Source organism: Stenella coeruleoalba (genome assembly GCF_951394435.1).
Source record: "Stenella coeruleoalba genome assembly, chromosome: 3".
NCBI lineage: Eukaryota > Metazoa > Chordata > Mammalia > Artiodactyla > Delphinidae > Stenella > Stenella coeruleoalba.
Genome location: NC_137148.1, coordinates 56,701,653 through 56,724,874, shown reverse-complemented (window position 1 = coordinate 56,724,874; position 23,222 = coordinate 56,701,653). Strand labels below are relative to the sequence as shown.

Below are 23,222 nucleotides of genomic sequence, written 5' to 3'. Positions count from 1 at the left end.
TAGTATTTGTGCAGATGCCACAGTCAGGCTCTAGGGACTGATGGGCAAGAGCCTCCCACCATGGGTCCCAGCAGTGTGTGTGTGCAGAAACCTTCCTTTCTCACATGGCTCTGGCCACTGCTGCCATGGCCGCTGCTTTTGCACTGCAGTTGCCATCGCTGCAACTGCCATCGCTGCTGCCAGTTTGGGCCTAGGTCCTGGCCTGGCAGCCTTGTTCAGGAAAATTTAGTACTTTTATATGCCAGAGGCCTTGAAAAGTTAAGCCAATATGCTGCAGAAGAGGAGCCTGGGATGCAAGTCTTTATAAAATTACTTGCTAGCACCAGTAAGTCTAAAATCATGGGGTCCAGACACAGGGCTACAGGTGCCAATGGAAAACCTTAGCAATGCTAGGGGATCCATGGGAATAAGCACGATTGTTTCCAATATGTTCTAATGACATAATTAATATTATAGGTGACTGATAATCTTCCAGAAGTAATGATGCATGAAGATTGGTGTGTTTGGAGCCAAATCTATCCAAAGATGCATTTTTGGATGAAAAGTAGAGGTAAGTAAGTTTGTGTTGACCTAAATTTGTACTTCTTCCAGACTATGGTGTTCTTTATCTTGAAATATTTGATCACTTTGAAAGAATGGGAGTTTATTTATATGCACGCATGCCATCTTGAAGATTCTACAAGATTCATTCATCTGATTCATTCATCTTAGGTGTGAAATATGTTGTATTTCACACAGTGGTATATTAAAAAACTTTTTGTTATGTAAAATTTCAAATATATACAAAACTAGAGAGCATAGTATAATGAGCCCCTTCTTATGTACCCATTACCCAGCTTCAGTAATTTCATGACTGAGTTTTATCTGTACCCCCACCCACTTTCCTCAGTTATAGATTATTTTGAAACAAATCCCAGACATCATATAATTTTATCTGCAAAAATTTCAACATGTACCTTTAAAGGATTAGGTACCATTATTTCACCTCAGATTTAATGATAATTATTAACATTATAAAATAGTTATAGCTATTATTTACATTTGTCTATCTTGTTTCATTAGATGGCTTTGGGATAAGAATTCAATAGATGGAGAGGGAAGGAGAAAGGGCAGAAACAAAGGGAAACAAAGGGACAGAGTGACCAGTGAGAGTGTAGGTATGTTTGTATGACTCATTTGCCCATAACTATTCTCATATGAATCAGTTTTAAAACCAGGATTTGGACCAAAACAATTCATCCTGTTTAGAAATGTTTGATGATTTTGCAGAACCAACCAGTATGGTCTAAGTGGAACATTCTTAAACAAGAACATATTTCCTCTCAAAGAACTGCATTATATAGAGTTAGCAATTATTTTTTTCTAAACCAAGGCTGTCTGTGAAAAAGGCAAGGGAGCCCTCTTTAAAGCTCTTGCTATTTCACAAAAATCTCAGTTGCTATTTTCACAGCCCTAAAAGTGGAATTGTGGCATAAGATGGGGAAAAATTGTTCTCAATTGTTCTAAATGATTGTAAGTCACCATCCATTATAGTGTGCTGTTTTTATTTTTGCTATGTGACTTGTCAGGTTTGGGAAGGAATAAAATATGTTCTTGAATACTGTGGTAAGAGAAAGATATTTCTGCATTTGATCAAACTCTAGATGCCATTGACTGTACCAATATGTACCATTAAGAAAGGGGAAAAAACCTGTTGACTAAACTGTAACACGATATAAAATTCATTCCAATTTCCGAGATGTTAAAATGTGAAAATGAATGTGCATTTTTGAATCTATGATACATGGCATTTATTGAGTGCCTTTTATATACCAGGTTCTGTTCCTGATCTTGATAAACATTATCTCAATTAATTCTTATAAAAACCTAGTCACATGGGGTATTCCTTGCCCCCATTTTACAGATGAGGAAAGTGAAGCCCAGAGAAGCTAAAGATCACAAAGTTAGCAACTGAAACAAGTTCATCATACCTTCCTCTTCTCAAACTTCTGTTCTTAATCTGTGACTCTCTAGTCAAGCTATGCCTTCATAAATTGTGACACTCTTGGGTATTTGCAGCATGTGGCCTGTTTTCAGCTTGGGCACTTTTCATTTATGGCAAACCCTTATAGGACCTTCACAGTGAGGCAAAGACTCATGCCGCCCTAAGTCAGATGGGAAAACCCAGTTAGAACCTCAGTTTTATCACCCGGTCAGAATGGTAGAAGCAGAATACATATATTATATACTATAGCTCAGTGGGTCTGTGGATCCTCAGGGCCTGAGAGCAGGTTCACCAGACACTTGACCTGCAACAGCATACCAACTCCATGTACCAGCTCTCATTCTCACTGTTGAATGGCCAGGGTTGGACTGCTTGGGTGGTCTCAGGGGCTGAGGCTGAACTGGAAGGGCTGGGGAAGGAAGGCCCTCACATTCTTCACTTAGGAGAGAACCAGGTGAAGCTAGACAGGCAACAGTGGGATGTAGGTTGGATAGTCCTGATCTTGCTACTTTTCTGCTTATGCTTCCTCTCTTCCTCTCACAAAAGAGCCCTGTCTTTTGTGTCTAAGTCCCACTCAGGCTCTTAATTAGTTTTGTGGCTGTAAAACAAGTCACTTAACCTCTGTTATCTTCAGTTGACTTTAGTATTGTAAAATAGAAATATCTAATTCATACATTGGTTGTAAGGATTAAGAAATACTGACTGCAAAGTTGGTTTCAATACACGTTAATTCCTCTTCCTTTCGCTCTCCTGGGTCATGTATTAAATGCCATTTGTACAGTTATCTACCCTTCTACCACCTTAACAAGGCAATAATGTTAATAATTTTTACACAGTTTCCTAAAAGTTGTTCTGTTCATTACTCTATTATCTCACATGATTTTTCCAACAATCCATTGAAGTAGCTAGCAAAATATTATCTTTGAAAATTTCAGTTAAATAGTAACATTTAATAGTAACAAAAATATTTTTTAAAATTCCCTATTTCAGAGGAAAGAAAAAACTTGATATATTGATAGGAAAGTCTAAACTTGTTTAATATTGCTTGTCTAAAACAGAGGAGAGAGGTTGGTGAATAGATGATTGAAGATAGTTTGAATTCTACTCTGAGTATTATGATACTATGAATATAAGTCACTGAGCTTTAAATTAATGCTTGAGTAATATAAATAAAAATCTTCTGGGGTACACATTTGAATGCCAAATGGTTCTTGACTATCCAAAAAGTGGTTCTCTTGGTTTTTAGATAGGGTCTTTAGCTTATATGTCTAACATCCCTGAAAAAGTTTCTGGCCAAGGGGTATTACTGTGTTCAATAGTAATAGAATGCTAAAATACCTTTTTTTTTTAATGAATTTATTTATTTTTGGCTGCATCGGGTCTTCGTTCTTGGGTCTTTTTTTTTTTTTTAACATGTTTATTGGAGTATAATTGCTTTACAATGATGTGTTAGTTTCTGCTTTTTAACAAAGTAAATCAGCTATACATGTACATATATCCCCATATCTTTTCCCTCTTGCGTCTCCCTCCCTCACACCCTCTCCATCCCACCCCTCTAGGTGGTCACAAAGCACTGAGCTGATCTCCCTGTGCTATGCAGCTGCTTCCCACTAGCTATCTATTTTACATTTGGTAGGGTATGTATGTCCATGCCACTCTCTCACTTTGTCCCAGCTTACGCTTCCCCCTCCCCGTGTCCTCAAGTACATTCTCTAGTAGGTCTGTGTCTTTATTCCTGTCTTGCCCCTAGGTTCTTCATGACCTTTTTTTTTTTAATTCCATATATGTGTGTTAGCATACGGTATTTGTTTTTCTCTTTCTGACTTACTTCACTCTATATGACAGACTCTACGTTCATCCATCTCACTACAAATAACTCAATTTCATTTCTTTTTATGGCTGAGTAATATTCCATTGTATATATATGCCACATCTTCTTTATCCATTCATCTGTCGATGGACACTTAGGTTGCTTCCATGTCCTGGCTATTGTAAATAGGGCTTCAATGAACATTGTGGTACATGACTCTTTTTGAATTATGGTTTTCTCATGGTATATGTCCAGTAGTGGGATTGCTGGGTTGTGTGGTAGTTTTATCTTTAGTTTTTTAAGGAACCTCCATACTGTTCTCCATAGTGGCTGTATCAATTTACATTCCCACCAAGAGGGTTTGTTGGAAGATTTTTAATCAGTCTCGATTTCACTGCTTGTGATTGGTCTGTTTATATTTTCTGTTTCTTCCTGGTTCAGTCTCAGAAGGTTGTGTTTTTCTAAGAGTTTGTCCATGTCTTCCAGGTTGTCCATTTTATTGGCATATAGTTGCTTGTAGGAATTTCTCATTATCCTTTATATTTCTGCAGTATCCGTTGTTACTTCTCCTTTTTCATTTCTAATTCTATTGATTTGAGTCTTCTCCCTTTTTTTCTTGATGAGTCTGGCTAATTGATTATCAATTTTGTTTATCTTCTCAAAGTACCAGCTTTTAGTTTTATTGATCTTTGCTATTGTTTCCTTCATTTCTTTTTCATTTATTTCTGCTCTGATCTTTATGATTTCTTTCCTTCTCCTAACTTTGGGTTTTTTTGGTTCTTCTTTCTTGAATTGCTTTAGGTTTAAGGTTAGGTTCTTTATTTGAGATGTTTCCTGTTTCTTTTTTCTTTTTTTCACACACACACACACTGTATTTTATTTTTACAACAGATAAATAAACTGACACCAAGCATTGTTAATGGATGACCACAACAAAAGCAACAATAATTGCAATTACCAAACACAAAACACACTCATACTATGTCATAATATTGACATTCAGTCCAGTAATCCTCCACTGTAACAGCTCCTTAACTTTGCAGTGAGAATTGATTTGTATATTTTTTGCCTCTGAGTCCTTGTGGGACTTTTTTTTTATTCAAACAGAAAGTCACAAAAATTATAATCATCCTCATGAGTTCACTCAGTCCCATGTAATTAATTTTTTTCATCTTGATCTTTTGTTAGCCCTTTTATGAATTCATCAGTTTTCCATTAGAGTTCTGAAAATGCTTATTCATTCAGTTCAGCAGTATAGTCATTTACCAGAAACCTGTACTTGTCAGAGTCTTTTCCATGAATTGCTTGAGGATGAAACCCTTTTATAGGAACATATTTGCAAAAGCATCAGAGTACACTCAGAACTGTCTGTAAATGACAAAAGGCTTAAAAATGACCACGGTTAAAGATTTGATGAAAGTTCATAATAATGCAATTGACAAGGAAATTTTGCTATTTCTGAGATATACATTTTAAAGTAATAACTAGAATTATGACTTATAATATTATACCAGAACATATAAGATTTTTAGACATTTCATGTAATGTTTGAAACATTTATATTAACATATTTCCATACAAATAACCCAAAGAAAGTTTAGTATTAGTTGTTTTTTTTTGGTTTGTTTTTTTATACTGCAGGTTCTTATTAGTCATCAATTTTATACACATCAGTGTATACATGTCGATCCCAATTGCCCAATTCAGCAAACCACCATCCCCACCCCACCGTGGTTTTCCCCCCTTGGTGTCCATACGTTTGTTCTCTACATCTGTGTCTCAACTTCTGCCCTGCAAACCGGTTCATCTGTACCATTTTTCTAGGTTCCACATACATGCATTAATATACGATATTTGTTTTCCTCTTTCAGACATACTTCACTCTGTATGACAGTCTCTAGATCCATCCACGTCTCAACAAATGACTCAAATTCATTCCTTTTTATGGCTGAGTAATATTTCATTGTATATATGTACCACAACATCTTTATCTGTTCGTCTGTCAATGGGCATTTAGGTTGCTTCCATGACCTGGCTATTGTAAATAGTGCTGCAATGAACATTGGGGTGCATGTGTCTTTTTGAATTATGGTTTTCTCAGGGTATATGCCCAGTAGTGGGATTGCTGGGTCATATGGAAATTCTACTTTTAGTTTTTTAAGGAACCTCCATACTGTTCTCCATAGTGGCTGTATCAATTTACATTCCCACCAACAGTGCAAGAGGGTTCCCTTTTCTCCACACCCTCTCCAGCATTGGTTGTTTGTAGATTTTCTGATGATGCCCATTCTAACTGGTGTGAGGTGATACCTCATTGTAGTTTTGATTTGCATTTCTCTAATAATTAGTGATGTTGAGCAGCTTATCATGTGCTTCTTGGCCATCTGTATGTCTTATTTGGAGAAATGTCTCTTTAGGTCTTCTGCCCATTTTTGGATTGGGTTGTTTGTTTCTTTAATATTGAGCTGCATGAGCTGTTTATATATTTTGGAGATTAATCCTTTGTCTGTTGATTCATTTGCAAATATTTTCTCCCATTCTGAGGGTTGTTTTTTCATCTTGTTTATGGTTTCCTTTGCTGTGCCAAAGCTTTGAAGTTTCATTAGGTGCCATTTGTTTATTTTTGTTTTTATTTCCATTACTCTAGGAGGTGGATCAAAAAAGATCTTGCTGTGATTTATGTCAAAGAGTGTTCTTCCTATGTTTTCCTCTAAGAGTTTTATAGTGTCCAGTCTTAAATTTAGGTCTCGAACCCATTTTGAGTTTATTTTTCTGTGTGGTGTTAGGGAGTGTTCTAATTTCATTCTTTTACATGTAGCTGTCCAGTTTTTCCAACACCACTTATTGAAGAGGCTGTCTTTTCTCCATTGTATATCTTTGCCTCCTTTGTCATAGATTACTTGACCATAGGTCCATGGGTTTATCTCTGGGCTTTCTATCTTGTTCCATTGATCTATGTTTCTGTTTTTGTGCCAGTACCATATTGTCTTGATTACTGTAGCTTTGTAATATAGTCTGAAGTCAGGCAGTCTGATTCCTTCAGCTCCGTTTTTTTCCCTCAAGATTCCTTTGGCTATTTGGGGTCTTTTGTGTCTCCATACAAATTTTAAGATGATTTGTTGTAGTTCCGTAAAAAATGCTATTGGTAATTTCATAGGGGTTGCATTGAATCTGTAGATTGCTTTAGGTAGTATAGTCATTTTCACAATATTCATTCTTCCAATCCAAGAACATGGTATATCTCTCCATCTGTTGGTATCATCTTTAATTTCTTTCATCAGTGTCTTACAGTTTTCTACATAAAGGCCTTTTGTCTCCCTAGGTAAGTTTATTCCTAGGTATTTTATTCTTTTTGTTGCAATGGTAAATGGGAGTGTTTCCATAATTTCTCTTTCAGATATTTCATCATTAGTGTATAGGAATGCAAGAGATATCTGTGCATTAATTTTGTGTCCTGCTACTTTATCAAATTCATTGATTAGCTCTAGTAATCAATGAATTTCTGGTGGCATTTTTAGGATTCTCTATGTATAGTATCATGTCACCTGCAAACAGTGACAGTTTTACTTCTTCTTTATCAATTTGTATTCCTTTTATTTCTTTTTCTTCTCTGATTGCCATGGCTAGGACTTCCTAAACTATGTTGAATAATAGTGGTGAGAGTGGACATCCTTGTCTCATTCCTGATCTTCGATGAAATGCTTTCAGTTTTTCACCATTGAGAATGATGTTTGCTGTGGGTTTGTCGTATATGGCCTTTATTATGTTGAGGTAGGTTCCCTCCATGCCCACTTTCTTGAGAGTTTTTATCATAAATGGGTGTTGAATTTTGTCAAAAGCTTTTTCTACATCTATTGAGATGATCATATGGTTTTTCTTCTTCAATTTGTTAATATGGTGTGTCACATTGATTGTTTTGCATATATTGAAGAATCCTTGCATCCCTGTGATAAATCCCACTTGATTGTGGTGTATGACACTTTTAATGTGTTGTTGGATTCTGTTTGCTAGTATTTTGTTGAGGATTTTTGCATCTATATTCATCAGTGATATTGGTCTGTAATTTACTTTTTTTGTAGTATCTTTGTCTGGTATTGGTATCAGGGTGATGGTGGCCTCGTAGAATGAGTTTGGGAGTGTTCCTTCCTCTGCAGTTGTTTGGAAGACTTTGAGAGGATGGGTGTTAGCTCTTCTCTAAATGTTTGATAGAATTCACCTGTGAAGCCATCTGATCCTGGACTTTTGTTTATTGGAAGATTTTTAATCACAGTTTCAATTTCATTACTTGTGATTGTTCTGTTCATATTTTCTGTTTCTTCCTGGTTCAGTCTTGGAAGGTTATACCTTTCTAAGAATGTGTCCATTTCTTCCAGGTTGTCCATTTTATTGGCATACAGTTGCTTCTAGTAGTCTCTGAGGTTGCTTTGTATTTCTGCAGTGTCTGTTGGAACTTCTCTTTCATTTCTAATTTTATTGATTTGATTCCTCTCTCTCTTTTTCTTGGTGAGTCTGGCTAATGGTTTATCAATTTTATCTTCTCAAAGAATAAGCTTTTAGTTTTATTGATCTTTGCTATTGTTTTCTTTGTTTCTATTTCATTTATTTCTGCTCTGATCTTTATGATTTCTTTCCTTTTGCTAACTTTGGGTTTTGTTTGTTCTTCTTTCTCTAGGTCCTTTAGGTGTAAGGTTAGATTGTTTATTTAAGATTTTTCTTGTTTCTTGAGGTAGGCTTGTATAGCTATAAACTTCCCTCCTAGGACTGCTTTTGCCACATCCCATAGGTTTTGGATTGTCATGTTTTCATTGTCATTTGTTTCTAGGTATTTTTTGATTTCCTCTTTGATTTCTTCAGTGATCTCTTGGTTATTTAGTAACGCATTGTTTAGCCTCCATGTGTGTGTGTTTTTTACATTTTTTTCCCTGTAATTCACTTCTAATCTCATAGCATTGTGGTCAGAAAAGATGCTTGATATGATTTCAATTTTCTTAAGTTTACTGAGGCTTGCTTTGTGACCCAAGATGTGTTCTATCCTGGAGAATGTTCTGTGTGCACTTGAGAAGAAATTTTAATTTGCTGTGTTTGGATGGAATGGCCTATAAATATCAATTAAATCTATCTTGTCTATTGTGTCATTTAAAGCTTCTGTTTCCTTATGTATTTTAATGTTGGATGATCTGTCCGTTGGTGTAAGTGAGATGTTAAAGTCCCCTACTATTATTGTGTTACTGTGGATTTCCTCTTTTATAGCTGTTAGCAGTTGCCTTATGTCTTGAGGTGCTCCTATCTTGGGTGCATATATATTTATAATTGTTATATCTTCTTCTTGGATTGATCCCTTGATCATTATGTAGTGTCCTTCCTTGTCTCTTGTAACCTTCTTTATTTTAAAGTCTATTTTATCTGATATGAGTATTGCTTCTCCAGCTTTCTTTAGATTTCCAGTTGCATGGAGTATCTTTTTCCATCCCCTCACTTTCAGTCTGTATGTGTCCCTAGGTCTGAAGTGGGTCTCTTGTAGACAGCATATATATGGGTTTTGTTTTTGTACCCATTCAGCAACCTGTGTCTTTTGGTTGGAGCATTTAATCCATTCAAGTTTAAGGTAATTATCGACATGTATGTTCCTATGACCATTTTCTTAATTGTTTTGGGTTTGTTTTTGTAGGTCCTTTTCTTCTCTTGTGTTTCTCACTTAGAGAAATTCCTTTAGCATTTGTTGTAGAGCTGCTTTGATGATGCTGAATTCTCTTAGCTTTTGCTTTTCTGTAAAGCTTTTGATTTCTCCATTGAATCTGAATGAGATCATTGCCAGGTAGAGTAATCTTGGCTGTAGGTTCTTCCCTTTCATCACTTTAAGTATATCATGGCACTCCCTTCTGGCTTGTAGAGTTTCTGCTGAGAAATCAGCTGTTAATCTTATGGGGATTCCCTTGTATGTTATTTGTCATTTTTCCCTTGCTGCTTTAAATAATTTTTCTTTGTCTTTAATTTTTGCCAATTTGATTACTATGTGTCTTGGCATGTTTCTCCTTGGGTTTATCCTGTATGGGACTTGCTGCGCTTCCTGGACTTGGGTGGCTATTTCCTTTCCCATGTTAGGGAAGTTTTCAACTATAACTTCTTCAAACATTTTCTCTGGTCCTTTCTCTCTCTTTTCTCCTTCTGGGACCCCTGTAATGCGAATGTTGTTGTGTTTAATGTTGTCCCAAAGGTCTCTTAAGCTGTCTTCATTTCTTTTCATTCTTTTTTCTTTAGTCTGTTCTGCAGCAATGAATTCCACCATTCTGTCTTCCAGGTCACTTATCCGTTCTTCTGCCTCAGTTATTCTCCTATTGATTCCTTCTAGTGTAGTTTTCATTTCAGTTATTGCATTGTTCATCTCTGTTTGTTCTTTAATTCTTCTAGATCTTTTTTAAACATTGCTTGCATCTTCTCGATCTTTGCCTCCATTGTTTTTCCGAGGTCCTGGATCATGTTCACTGTCATTATTCTGGATTCTTTTTCTGGAAGGTTGCCTATCTCCACTTCCTTTAGTTGTTTTTCTGGAGTTTTATCTTGTTCCTTCATCTGGTATATAGCCCTCTGACTTTTCATCTTGTCTATCTTTTTGTGAATGTGGTTTTTGTTCCACAGGCTGCAGGATTGTAGTTCTTCTTGCTTCTGCTGTCTGCCTCTGGTGGATGAGGCTATCTAAGAGGCTTGATGGGAGGGACTGGTGGTATGTAGAGCTGACTGTTGCTCTGGTGGGTGGAACTCAGCAAAACTTTAATCCACTTGACTGTTGATGGGTAGGGCTGGGTTCCCTCTCTATTGGTTGTTTGGCCTGAGGCAACCCAACACTGGTGTCTACCTGGGCTCTTTTTTGGGGCTACCGACAGACTCTGGGAGGGCTCACGCCAAGGAGTACTTCCCAGAACTTCTGCTGCCAGTGTCCTTGTCCACATGGTGAAACAGAGCCACCCCCTGCCTCTGCAGGAGACCCTCCAACACTAGCAGGTAGGTCTGGTTCAGTCTCCCCTGGGGTCACTGCTCCTTCCCCTGGGTCCCGATGCGCACACTACTTTGTGTGTGCTCTCCAAGAGTGGAGTCTCTGTTTCCCCCAGTCCTGTTGAAGTCCTGCAATCAGTTCCCACTAGCCTTCAAAGTCTGATTCTCTAGGAATTCCTCCTCCCGTGCCGTACCCCAAGGTTGGGAAGCCAGATGTGGGGTTCAGAACCTTCACTCCAGTGGGTGGACTTCTGTGGTATTAGTGTTCGCCAGTCTGTGAGTCACCCACCTACCAGTTATGGCATTTGATTTTATTGTGATTGCCCCCCTCCTACCTTCTCATTGTGGCTTCTCCTTTGTCTTTGGATGTGGGGTATCTTTTTTGGTGAGTTCCAGTGTCTTCCTGTCAGTGATTGTCCAGCAGCTAGTTGTGATTCTGGTGTTCGCCCAAGAGGGAGTGAGAGCACGTCCTTCTACTCCGCCATCTTGGTTCCTCACCATCCTGTTTTCCTGTTTGCTGTTTCTTAAGGTAGGATTGTATTGCTATAAACTTCCCTCTAAGAACTATTTTGCTGCATCCCATAGATTTTGAGTCATTGTGTTTTCATTGTCATTTGTTTCTAGGTATTTTTTGATTTCCTCTTTGATTTCTTCAGTGATCTCTCGGTTATTAAATAGTGTATTGTTTAGCCTCCATGTGTTTGTATGTTTTACAGATTTTTTCCTGTAATACATATCTAGTCTCATAACGTTGTTGTCAGAACAGATACTTGATATGATTTCAATTTTCTTAAATTTACCAAGGCTTGATTTGTGACCCAAGATATGATCTGTCCTGGAGAATGTTCCATGAGCACTTCTTGAAAAGAAAGTGTATTCTGTTGTTTTTGATGGAATGTCCTATAAGTATCAATTAAGTCCATCTTGTTTAATGTGTCATTTAAAGCTTGTGTTTCCTTATTTATTTTCATTTTGGATGATCTGTGCATTGGTGACAGTGGGGTGTTAAGTTCCCCTACTATGATTGTGTTACTGTCGATTTCCCCTTTTATGGCTGTTAGCCATTTGCCTTGTGTATTGAGGTGCTCCTATGTTGGGTGCATAAATATTTACAATTATTATATCTTCTTCTTGGATTGATTGATCATTATGTAGTGTTCTTCTTTGTCTCTTGTAATAGTCTTTATCTTAAAGTCTATTTTATCTGATATGAGTATTGCTACTTCAGCTTTCTTTTGATTTCCATTTGCATGAAATATCTTTTTCCATCCCCTCACTTTCAGTCTGTATGTGTCCCTAGGTCTGAAGTGGGTCTCTTGTATACAGCATATATATGGGTCTTGTTTATGTATCCATTCAGCCAGTCTATGTCTTTTTGTTGGAGCATTTACTCCATTTACATTTAAGGTAGTTATCAAAATGTATGTTCCTATTACCATTTTCTTAATTGTTTGGAGCTTGTTATTGTAGGTCTTTTCCTTCTCTTGTGTTTCCTGCCTAGAGAAGTTCCTTTAGCATTTGTTGTAAAGCTGGTTTGGTGGTGCTGAATTCTCTTAGCTTTTGCTTGTCTGTAAAGGTTTTAATTTTTCCATCGAATTTTCCATCGAATCTCAGTAAGATCCTTGCTGGGTAGAGTAATGTTGGTTGTAGGTTTTTCCCTTATATCACTTTAAGTATGTCCTGCCACTCCCTTCTGGCTTGCAGAGTTTCTGCCAAAAGATCAGCTGTTAACCTTATGCAGATTCCCTTTTATGTTATTTGTTGTTTTTCCCTTGCTGCTTTTAATATTTTTTCTTTGTATTTAATTTTTGATAGTTTGATTAATATGTGTCTTTGTGTGTTTCTCCTTGGATTTATCCTGTATGGGACTCTCTGTGCTTCCTGGGCTTGATTAACTATTTCCTTTCCCATATTAAGGAAGTTTCCAACTATAATCTCTTCAAATATTTTCTCAGTCCCTTTCTTTTTCTCTTCTTCTTCTGAGACCCCTATAATTCAAAGGTTGGTGCATTTAATGTTGTCCCAGAGGTCTCTGAGACTGTCCTCAATTCTTTTCATTCTCTTTTATTTATTCTGCTCTGCAGTAGTTATTCCCACTCTTTTATCTTCCAGGTCACCTATGTGTTCCTCTGCCTTAGTTATTCTGCTATTGATTCCTTCTAGAGAATTCTTAATTTCATTTATTGTCTTGTTCATCATTGTTTGTTTGCTCTTTAGTTTTTCTAGGTCCTTGTTAAATGTTTCTTGAATTTTCTCCATTTGATTTCCAAGATTTTGGGTCATCTTTAGTATCATTACTCTCAATTCTTTTTCAGGTAGACTGCCTATTTCCTCTTTATTTGTTTGGTCTGGTGGGTTTTTACCATGCTCCTTCATCTGCTGTGTGTTTCTCTATCTTCTCATTTTGCTTAACTTACTGTGTTTGGGGTCTCCTTTTCGCAGGCTGCATGTTCGTCGTTCCCGTTGTTTTTGGTGTCTGCCCCCAGTGGCTAAGGTTGGTTCAGTGGGTTTTGTAGGTTTCCTGGTGGAGGGGTCTAGTGCCTGTGTTCCGGTGGATGAGGCTGGGCCTTGTATTTCTGGTGGGCAGGTCCGCATCCGGTGGTGTGTTTTGCAGGTGTCTGTGACCTTATGATGATTTTAGGCAGCCTCTCTGCTAATGGGTGGGGTTGTGTTCCTGTCTTGCTAGTTGTTTGGCATAGGGTGTCCAGCACTGTAGCTTGCTGGTCATTGAGTGGAGCTGGGTCTTAGCATTGAGATGGAGATCTCTGGGAGATTTTTGCCATTTTATATTACGTGGAGCTGGGAGGTCTCTGGTGGACCAATATCCTGAACTCGGCTCTCCCACTTCAGAGGCACAGGCCTGACACTGGCCAGAGCACCAAGATCCTGTCATCTACACGGCTCAGAATAAAAGGGAGAAAAAAATAAATAAAAATAAATAAATAAATAAAAATTTATTAAAATAAAAAAATTATTAAAAATAAAAAAATTAAAAAGTAATTTAAAAAAGAAAGAAATAAGAGAGCAACCAAACCCAAAAACAAATCCACCAATGATAAGAAGCTCTAAAAACTATACTAAAAAAAAAAAAAAAGGGCAGACAGAACTCTAGGACAAATGGTAAAAGCAAAGCTATACAATCAAAATTACACATAGAAACATGCACATACACACTCACAAAAAGAGAAAAAGGAAAAAAAGTATATCGTTGCTCCCAAAGTCCACTGCCTCATTTTTGGATGATTCATTGTCTATTCAGGTATTCCACAGATGCAGGGTACATGAAGTTGATTGTGGAGATTTAATCCACTGCTCCTGAGGCTGCTGGGAGAGATTTCCCTTTCTCTTCTTTGTTCACACAGCTCCTAGGCTTCAGCTTTGGATTTGGCCCCGCCTCTGCGTGTAGGTCACCTGAGGGCCTCTGTTCTTCACTCAGACAGGACGGGGTTAAAGGAGCAGCTGATTCGGGAGCTCTGGCTCACTCAGGCCGGGGGGAGGGAGGGGTATGGATGCGGGGCGAGCCTGCGGCTGCAGAGGCCAGCATGACGTTGCAGCATCCTGAGGCGCGCCGTGCGTTCTCCCGGGGAAGTTGTCTCTGAATCTCGGGACCCTGGTAGTGGCGGGCTCCACAGTCTCCCCGGAAGGGAGGTGTGGATAGTGATCTGTGCTTGCACACAGGCTTTTTGGTGGCGGCGGCAGCAGCCTTAGCATCTCATGCCCATCTCTGGGGTCCGCGCTGATAGCCGCGGCTCGGGCCGTCTCTGGAGCTGGTTTAGGCGGTGCTCTGCATCCCCTCTCCTTGAGCCCCCTGACACAATGGTCTCTTGCCTCTTAGGCAGGTCCAGACTTTTTCCCGGACTCCCTCCCAGCTAGCCGTGACGCACTAGCTCCCTTCAGGCTGTGTTCACGCAGCCAACCCCAGTCCTCTCCCTGGGATCTGACCTCCAAAGCCCGAGCCTCAGCTCCCAGCCCCCTCCCGTCCCGGCGGGTGAGCAGACAAGCCTCTCGGGCTGGTGAGTGCTGGTCGGCACAGATCCTCTGTCCGGGAATCTCTCCGCTTTGCCCTCCGCACCCCTGTGGCTGCGCTCACCTTCGCAGCTCCGAAGCTTCCCCCCTCCGCCACCCGCAGTCTCTGCCTGCCAAGGGGCTTCCTAGTGTGTGGAAACCTTTCATCCTTCACGGCTCGCTCCCACTGGTGCAGGTCCCGTCCCTATTCTTTGTCTCTGTTTTTTCTTTTTTCTTTTGCCCTACCCAGGTACGTGGGGAGTTTCTTGCCTTTTGGGAGGTCTGAGGTCTTCTGCCAGCGTTCAGTAGGTGTTCTGTAGGAGTTGTTCCACATGTAGATATATTTCTGATGTACTTATGGGGAGGAAGGTGATCTCCACGTCTTAACTCTTCTGCCATCTTGAAGGTCTCGAAAATACCTTTTAATAAGACAGTTCTTGTTTTTAAAATGCTCTTGGCTATTTCCATTCTAAACAACTGAAGCATACACTTAGGGAAAAGCAAAGTATACCTAACATATAATCTGGTTAAGAGCAGAACTCTGAGGAAATGAGATACTTGACAGGGAAACATTTGTCTTTGAGGTGAGACTTCTCTTGGTTTGAGGGTGGATCACTTGGATGAATCCTTTTAATAATGTATTTGTAAGGCAAACATTTACCCATTTTTCTCAAGGAAGCCCATAAAGTAGCGTAATAGCTCCAAATGCAAAAGCTTCAGAATAACATATTAAGTGTTCTGTTTGATAAAGTAAATGCAGTATATTAACAAGCTAATGAAAAAAAATTCCCGTATATCTGGATTTAGACTGCCCTTTGCCTGAAAATGATGTGTCAGTGGAGTCAGGTGTATTTTTTTTTTTTTCTGTCTCTCTCTTTCTCCCTGTCTCTTGCTTTCTTCCCCTCCCTCTCCCCCTCTCTCTCTCTCCGCTTCCCTCTCTCTCTCTCTCTCTTTCTTTTTTTAAAAATTTATTTTATTTATTTATTTTTGACTGCATTGGGTCTTCATTGCTGCGCGTGGGCTTTCTCTAGTTGCAGTGAATGGGGGCTACTCTTTGTTGCTGTGTGCAGGCTTCTTATTCCGGTGGCTTGTCTTGTTGCGGACCACGAGCTTCAGTAGTTACATGCAGGCTCAGTAGTTGTGGCACACGGGCTTAGTTGCTCTGCGGCATGTGGGATCTTCCCAGACCAGGGCTCAAACCCGTGTCCCCTGCATTGGTAGGCGGATTCTTAACCACTCTGCCACCAGGGAAGTCCAGTCCGGTGTATTTTTTTCCAAGAAGTGTCCATAAAAATCTGGGAACCACAGAAGGAAGGTCACACAGGCCTGGACTTCCTTTTACCTCAAGGCCAAGGGAGGGAGGTCTGTGATATAGATATAGACAAGCTTGAAGCAGCACCAGATGGATTAGGCCATTGGTGTCCTACACAGGAGTTAAGATAGAATAACCCTGATTTGGGGCAATATTTGAGGACTCACATGGTGAGACTCCTAGGTGTCTTTGAGATGAGGGCAGTGTTACCATGAAGGAAACGGGTGTTCATGCACCTGCCATCCTGAGGTGGAAAGGAGAAGGGTCTTAGACTGTGGAGAAAAGGTTTTCCTTCTTCCTTGGGGGCAAAGAGGGAATTGAACTTGGACTCTGGAATGTGAGGTGTCTAAGAATTCCTGTGCATGGGGTGCAGCTGGCTCCTACCCCCATCAGGAAAGGACCTGTGAGAGCTACGAGGAGACAGTTAACTTGTGTTTGGGTTGTGACCCTCAGAGTAACCATCTTGAGTCATAGCCGTGGACTACCTTCTTGATGTATTTCTGTTCTCCCAATCTTTCAGTGAAGCCTTATTTAAAGGGACAGCTCCTTCTTAGATTGCCTCGGGGCATCGGTAGAGGGTTCTGTGTCCATCTTGAGGCTGAAGTGTAACTGGGAAAGCAGAAACAGCCTGGAACAGCTGGTTAGGTGTGAGCAGACATGCTGTGCACAAAGTAGAGCAATAATCCAGAGACAGCAACTGGCTGGGGGAGCCCAAGGGTTTGTGGAACATGTCATCATTCTTCAAGTTTTCACTGCTGTCCTTGAGAGGATAACCCAATGAAAGATGAGACTTTCTGCTTTTGCAGGGTTGTGAGTCAGGGTTATTTGGGCATGAAAAAGAAGGTTGACCCCTGAAAGCTGCAGAACTTAGAGGAATATTTGAGTTGTACAGCCTTCAACAATCAACTCAGATATCTTCTTAAAGCCTTCTCAGCCTGGTGTCTGGGTTCAGCATCTTTTTTAGTGTTCCTTTAGCACCCTGGGTTCTATTATTAATGCAAACAATAATAACAACATTTATTGAATGCTTACGTTGTGCCAAACAGTGAGTTAAATGCTTTACATGACTTTTCTCATTCAGTACTTTGTTATCCACACTTTTCAGATGAGGAAACTGAAATATGGAGAAATTATGTGGTTTGCCTCATGTCTCACAGCTAGGCATTCATGGAGTCAGAATTTGAACCCCAGTTCATCCCAGAACTCATGCGCACAGGAATTAGAAAGTACTCATTTTATTTCTCTGTTTGTTCACTTAAAAAAATACTATCAGTTTCCTTAGGATAGTAGCTGTTTTTTATCTGTGTATCCCTATCTAGTAGCTTAGTGCTAGGTACATAATGCATGTTTGGCAGATGTTCATGGAAAGGATGACAGAGCCTATGGAGCAAAATCACACACTGAAGCTCTTGGCACATAATAATCACTTAATAAATGTTAGAAATTATTATAATTTTTGGAAATAAAAATACATTTAAAAGAACAGTGGTTTTCTGTAGGAATGTGTCATATACCTTATTTTTTTCAAAATTTTCTTTAATTGCGTATTTCTATACACTTTTAGAGAGAAGTGGACTTTTAGTTTCTATGCAGTATTTTGAATATATAGAAGTTAAATATCATTTTTGATAGAGTTGACATTTGAGTTGTGTTTGCTTGAAGTGTGAATGTAGTTAAGTAGAAAAGAGGGCTACGGCAAGTTCAGCTTAAGTCATCTGCAGCACAACGTGAGAATACGGAGGGCGTTACACGTGAAAGAGTTTCTTATCACATGCTTCCAGGCACCACAGCCTGAGGACAAAAGCCAACTGTCAGGTTAGAAGATTATTGTGATTTTAGTATAACATAAAACTCAAATTTTCTCAGTTTTGGCTTCGTAGTCAATCCGTTCCCTTTATTCTTGTTACAAAAGTATCTAAATTAATTGCACTTTAAAAATTTTGTAAATAGAATGTTGTACCATGGTGCCAATTTACTTATGACGTTGAAATATCCTGGTGTGGATGTCTTTGAAGAGGTAGGTAGATTGAATGAATTATATTATTATTGTTGTTGTTGTTATTTTTTTACCCTTTACCCATTTGTGGCAGAACCTGCTTGTTGCACACCCAGTATCTGTTCTCTTTCCTCCTCAGTAATATAATCCTGTATTTATATGGGGACAATATATCCAGCTGAAGGACTTAGCCTCCCTTGCAACCAGGTGTGAATGTGATTATGGTATGAAATTCTGTTCAGTGATATATAAGTGGAAGTGTTGTGAGTTATATCTGGAAAATCTCCTTTTAAGGAAAGAGTAGTCTCTTCTTTTCTTCTTCCTTCTTCTTATTCCCTGAAATGTGAATATAACGGTTGGAGCTCCAGCAACTTGCTTGAGCCAGGAGGTGACTTTTCGAATGGTAGCCAAGAATGGCAAAGCAACAACAAAGAAAGATCCCGGCTCTCTAACACCGTGGAGACTCCACACTGGCTGAGAACTGCCAATTTCTAGCCACTATACGGAAGAGGTACAAACTTTCTTATTTCCACCGTCATTTTGGATCTCTCTGTTATATTCAGCCAAACCTAATCCTAATGTGTATTCTGAGGAAGTAACAAACTTTTCAAGAGAAATTTTCTTTCTATCAGTGTATTAAAGTACTTCCATTGTGTGGTGTTTTGTTTCTGTTCATCTCTAGCTTCTTAGTCCTATCTTCCTTCCTTCAAAAATCTTTTAGGCTTCCCATTAAGATGTCAGCTGTTTTGAGGACCCTTATCATTGTACCCCTATTTTCAACATCTCTATAAGGGTCTTATGATTTCCTCAGTTCTCATCTCTCTCTTCTCCAAAATCCCTGGGAGTTTCCAGCATAAAATTGTAGTTACATCAATGAACTTAGAGGTTTCTCATTATTTCGGAAGGTAGGAACTTTGGAAACAATTGTTCTAAGTGATTTTTTGTAGAAACTGATTTTTAGATACTGTTTCTGAGATGATAGATTAGCAAACACTGAGTTGAACACAGGCAGTCTTGATTTCAACTGATAGTATCCAGTGAGAAGCAGTGACTAGAAAGAAATCCAACTAAGCTTTGACTCCCAGCTCTGGCACTTATTAGCTATAAGAATTTGGAAAAAATACCTAAACTTCTTGAGCCTCAATTTCTTTATCTATAAAATAACTTGTGATAAAGATTAAAAAGAGCTAATACACATGTAAAAATAAACATGCTTTTGTTAACTCTACTGTACTTTGCAAATATAAGGCAGTTTGGGTCAGTGGAAAAAAATCTGTGTTCAGCACTTAGTGTATGCTTGCTAGCAGGGTAATTTTGGCCAAATTAGTTAATGTCTTTGAGCCTCTTCTTAGCAGTAAAATGAGAAAAATATTAGTATTGCCTTACAGGGCTGTTGTGAGTGTTAAATGCAATAATGTATGTGAAGACTCTAAGACAGTACCTGCTGCCCCCCCAAATGATAGATAGTAATATTCTTGTGATTGTTACTGTCATTTTTATTTTCTTGAAGATTAATGGCAAACTATGGCATATTGACACAAAGTAGCTAAGTGGCTGCGTTGTTGAATCATACTGTAAAAAGAGTATCCATTAATAGCTTTATGTCTGCCTAAAGGTACATGTTAGGTAGAATACTGCAGGCTCAGCCAATATTTTCATTGATGCTATGCATGAAGGTAAAGTTTGATGATAACACAAAATCGAGATGATGGAACCATGAGCATGATATAATAAAAAGGACACAGACATTGATGACTGAAGACTTGGCTTTGAGTCCCAAAATTCCATCACGTGATGACTCCGTTTCCTCATCCGCAAAATGATAACACTAGCAAGAATAGGAGGCAGATGCATTTTGTGAACATATGTTCTTAAAGATGTATAATTCATGACTCACTCTGAAAAATGATAATGGGCTTGCTTGTTACCATCTAAAGTAGTCCTAATAAGTAACAGTAGTATAAGCATAGTTCACCAGCTTCAAAATTTTGCAATTATTGACAATTTCTTAAAAATTAGTGAATTTAGCAGAAACTAACACACCATTGTAAAGCAATTATACTCCAATAAAAATGTTAAAAAAATTAATGAATTTGAACTATTTCAAATTTTATGCACAAGATGTGCCTTTACTACTTATATTTCAAATTCATGTACTTAAGATTTGCATAAAATGGAAGCAAATGAATTAATCTGGGCTCCTACGCAGGAGAAAGCTGCATTTTAGAGATTCTGAGGCCAGCTTGAATCATTGGGAAGACATGAGAAGAGCAGTTGAACCAAAACCTGATGATTGTTCCTAAAAAGATCAGCCTTGAAAGAGTGCTGACAGTAAAACTCTTTCATCTTTTACCCATGTCTCTGAGACAATGGTACTTTGCTTGTGTCAGGGAAAAAGGGCTGCAGCTAACTAGATAAGTTAGATTTATGTATAAGTTGGATAAAACTGGACTTTGTAGGTATGCTGGATACTTGTTATTCTCCTGTTTGTCATTCAGACTACAAGAAGGTCCTATCCACAGATATCTACCCACACTGGCTGTATTGAATGCATTCTTTTAGCCTCACCTGATCCCTAAAGCCTTGGGTTTTCATGGCTTTGCAATAGCTACTGTGGTAAAGGGCTATGTGGGGGTCATGCATTTATGCTACTTGAGACCAATGCCCCAAATCTCTGGCCCCTTTTACCAATTCCAGATTTGTATGAAGTATGATATATTTTCCCTAGTGGTTGCTGAAGAGGCCACAGCCTGGGTGTTTAGGGGAATAAAATCCTCATAGAACAAACTTTGATCAGTGGGAAATAGAAGTCGGGATGGAGCTAGCAGACAAATTTCCTCTCCATTTTTTCTACAATAGACTGTTCTGAGTCATGGTTTTTCCATATAATCTGTCCAGACATGCCCTGCATGGCCAAGTGAGAACACCAGTCAAGCGATTGCTTGTTATAGACTAGTAGCCAGTGTGCTCAGTGCATTATCTTGCATTTTCTTCCCATCCTTCTCTGACTCAGTTGCCTTTTCCTTCATTTTTGCTGCCCTGGGATTGCACCTGCCAATAAAGCCTTGCTTCAGAGTCACTTTTTTTCTGAGGAACTCAGACTAACTTACTAGCTATGCGCAGTGAATTGAGCTAGGTACTGGGTTCCTACTTTCTAGGAGCTTACAGTTTAGGCCAAGAGATGGATATATGAAGCATGATCCACAACACACAGTTAAGCATGATGACAACTCACAGTCTCCTCCTTGGGATCCTCCAAAATGTGGGTAGTTGTCTCTAGTTCTGGTTATTATTTTGTGTGTGTGATAATGGAAACATCTTGATTTGCTTATAACATTGCAGATAGTCCTCTGAGATTTATGTAAGCTCCTCCCCTTGTGTAGAGGCCAGCATTTTCCTTGGAGTTTCGATAAGATATTTTGAACGTGTTTGTGTTGCTGTAGGTATTTTGCTTTGGAAAATACATATTTTTTCTTAATAGTAGCAGTTTATTATAGTTTTCTTTTCCTAAAATCAAATTACTATCAGATTTTTTTTTTGCCTTCTCTGTTGAGTCAGATCATTGAATTCAATGATGTTGTTTATCCATAGAGATTGTCTAGACTAATTTTTTGCCTGCTTTAAAAACTTAATTTATCAGACTTTGCAGCCTAGCTAGCTACCTGTATGGTACTATAGAGTAAATGGATATTTTGGACTTAGATTTTAATATTTCTGAACATTATCATCTCTAAGGGGAGACAAAAATGTGCCTGAATTTGAAAAGTGCCGGAAATTTGCTTTAGTGTCAGAAATTTGCTTTGACCAAAGGTGGAAGATAAAACTCATTGTGGGGGCAATCTCTTTGTTTTGGGAGGATTACTTTGGTGAGTCATCTTGTTCATGTGGATATAAATTAAGTATGTAAATTAAATATTGCTGCCTAACAAATTATTTCCAAACTTGTAACGATAATACTGATTTATTGTTTCCTGACATTTCTGAGGGTCAGGAATTCAAGAGCAGCTGAGCGGGGTGGTTCTGGCTTGGAGTCTCTTGTGAGTTTGCAGTTAAGATGTTGGCCAAGGCTTCCGTCTTCAGAAGGCATGACTAGGGCTGGAAGATCCACTTCTAGGGTGGTTCACTCATATGGCTGGCAAGTTAATTCTGGCTGTTGGCAGGAGACCTGAGTTCCTCAACATTTGAATCTTTCCATAGGCCACTTTGATGTTCCCAAGACAGAGTGACTGGTTTCTCCAGAGTGAGTAATCCAAGAGAAACCTCCTTCCAAGGAGGAAGGGGCAGTGTTTTTTTGACATAGCCTTGAAAGTCACACACCGTCACTTCCAGTGTATTCTATTGGTTACACAGACCAACCCTGATATATTGTGGGAGGGAACCACACAAAGACATGAATGCTAGGATAAGAAAATCATTAGGGAGCCATCTTGGAGACTGACTACCCCACTAAATAGTACTGTTTGTTGTTCTTGAAAACCTTTTTTTACTGCGGGGTAACCCAAATGCAAATATATCAGACTAAAATGAGAGATAGTTTGTTTGATAATAATATTCTAAAAGGCTGACTTGACTGGGGATCTGCATGCAACCCTGTAGAGATTAATTTGATGTTAGGTGATTTTTCTGTCTCCTTTGCTGGAGAATCCACAAGAGCAAGTGAGGACCAAAAAAGAGATGCCCATTGGAAGAACTTATGAAGGTAGGGTAAAATCTTCTCTTCTTTTCAGTTGAAACCTTAGTAACTCAAATTTCCTGTACTTCACCCTCCTGGCAAAGTTCCCCACAGGAATTTCTGTGATTATCCCAGAGGTGTCTGGCTTCCCATGTGCCCACAAATCAGCCCATTGGGAACATCATAGGACATTACTTTGTTCTTCCTCTTTTCTACCAGCTTCAGATAGGAGTCCCTATCTGTAGCCTCTACTTTGGGATTCTGGTCCTAGGGCAGAGAAGGGAAAACAGCCTTTTCCTCAACTTTTGTGTCCCACTTCCTTGCCAGGGCCCTGAATGAAGCTGCACTGCCTGTGCCCAGACCAGCACACAGTTTTTCATAAAAAGAAGCCCTTTTTGCCTCTGAGTAACTCTCCACCGGGAACACAAAAAGGACAAGCAGCAGTTTTATTTT

At 39.0% G+C, this 23,222-nt stretch overlaps 1 long non-coding RNA gene across 1 annotated transcript in view; it reads left to right on the top strand.

Moving 5' to 3' along the window:
- The first annotated feature begins 353 nt into the window (after positions 1-353).
- Positions 354-23,222, top strand: part of LOC307184095 — a 107,993-nt gene continuing 85,124 nt past the window's right edge. Inside the window, exon 1 of the long non-coding RNA XR_013827655.1 lies at positions 354-550. This is a non-coding gene — a long non-coding RNA (uncharacterized lncRNA). The remainder of the gene's footprint in view (positions 551-23,222) is intronic.